Source organism: Rhinolophus sinicus, linkage group LG02 (genome assembly GCF_036562045.2).
Source record: "Rhinolophus sinicus isolate RSC01 linkage group LG02, ASM3656204v1, whole genome shotgun sequence".
In the NCBI taxonomy this organism is placed as follows: Eukaryota; Metazoa; Chordata; class Mammalia; order Chiroptera; family Rhinolophidae; genus Rhinolophus; species Rhinolophus sinicus.
In genome coordinates, this window is record NC_133752.1 from 130,879,374 (window position 1) to 130,881,249 (window position 1,876).

General features: G+C 38.5%; 1 pseudogene; it reads left to right on the forward strand.

Annotated features, from left to right (window-relative positions):
• The first annotated feature begins 846 nt into the window (after positions 1-846).
• LOC109460028 (large ribosomal subunit protein eL28) lies at positions 847-1,258 on the forward strand (annotated as a pseudogene).
• Positions 1,259-1,876: the final 618 nt, after the last annotated feature.

Below are 1,876 nucleotides of genomic sequence, written 5' to 3' on the forward strand. Positions count from 1 at the left end.
TGAATTGTTCTAGTCCCTCACTCAACAGCCTTCAAAACTGTAGCTTATACATGACATTCTGGTGAAGCCTTACACAGAATCACCCTTCTCCTCTGTGATCCCATGATGCTTGGTCATGTAACTCTAGCATAACATCTGTCAAATATCTTGTAATCATTTGTTTACATGTTTGTACCTATCATCGGACCACTCTTTGATACAGGACGTTACCATTTATTCTTGTGTTCCCACAGTGACTAGCACATGAACATAAATGTTTTATGATATAAAAAGAAAAAGATTTTAAATTAAATTAGATCAGTATTATCAGGAATCTTTACATATAAAAACAATTGTGAAAAATGAAAGTTTTGAAAACACCCATTACTTTTATGTAAATGAAATGGACACTAATAGTGGAAGCAGGAGAGGATCTTTTCTCTCGTTTACACATGTTATTTAAACAAAACCATTCATTCTGGAAAATAATGACATGTTGGGAGCATTCCTTATAGGTTTATTTAATTTATTTTCTGTGACCTAATACTTCTGTTTCAAATATCTTTATAGAAGAATAACTATTAAATGATCAATAAATTTATCATTATAAATAATCTTCTAACACATTTATTTATAAAGAAACTTTATTTGAATTTTTCTTAGCTGAGAACCAGGATTTAGAGATGAATCTATGGGTCTGGACAGTCATTAACATGGATGAGAATCTGCTTGCTTGTGTTAAGTTTTATTACCACAAGGGGAGAAAAACAAAAGGTTTCACAAAAAGCAATTTTCTATGTAGTCAAAGTTTCTCTGTATTCAGGAAGTAACCTAGTTCTTTCTGTCTCTGGCAAGAGGAGCTAACACATGACCACCCATCTGTAATGGATGGTCGTGCGCAACTGCTCCAGCTTCTTGATCAAAAGGAACAAACAGACCTTCAGCACCAAACCCAATGATCTGAAGGCCTGTAACTCCTTTCTGCTAAATGGGCTGATTCACTGCACGACAGTGGGCGTGGAGCCAGCGGCCAACTGCAAAAGTGTGGTGGTCGTCATGAAGCGGAGATCTAGCCAGCGAAAGCCGGCCACCTCCTCCGTGTGGACCATCATCAACAAGAATGCCGGTCACCCTCAGCAGCATCTGACACATGACCCACAAGAACAAGTGCTGCCGTGACCTGTGTGTGGCCGTCATCTGCAGAGCCAAAGACATCCTGTGTAGCCAGAAGCCTGTGATGAAAAAGAGGAAGCGAGCCCGCCCCACCAAGAGCCTCTGAGCATCCTTGACCCCCAAAGGAACAAATCCATCAGCCGACTTTTCTAAAAACAAACAAAAAAAAAGTAGTCTAACCTCGTTCTGTCAATAAAGCAGACCAATGTAGTATGGAAACCCTCTTATTAAAAATAGGTGGAAATGCTAGTACATAAAATATAACACAACCTGCAGACAACTCTGTGTGCATGTATATACACACACACAGAGACACACACACACAAATAAATAGCTGATTTATTTTTCAATTGAAAGAGAAATCCTAAGTCATCAGAAAGGAAGAGAAAACTTACATAGCCCTGTGCCAGTCATGTAATCTGATACCTCAGAAAATCCTAGTTGGCAGTTAGGATTTTTAATGCTCTTGTTAGGGCAGCAAATTTGATCTTTGCTGTGAACTGAGACGTCTTTACATATATATGGAACATTGGAAATGCTACTAGATGAGTGACCAGAAGGTTTGTCTTGGCCTAAAACTCAGTGGAAAAAAAAATCTTTATTGGAAAATCAAACAGCCTGTCTCATACACAGGTATGGAATCCAAATGTACGTCACCAGCCTTGTGTAAGATTCCTTAGATTGAAAAATAACATGCGATTCTGCACCAATGAACACCTTGAGG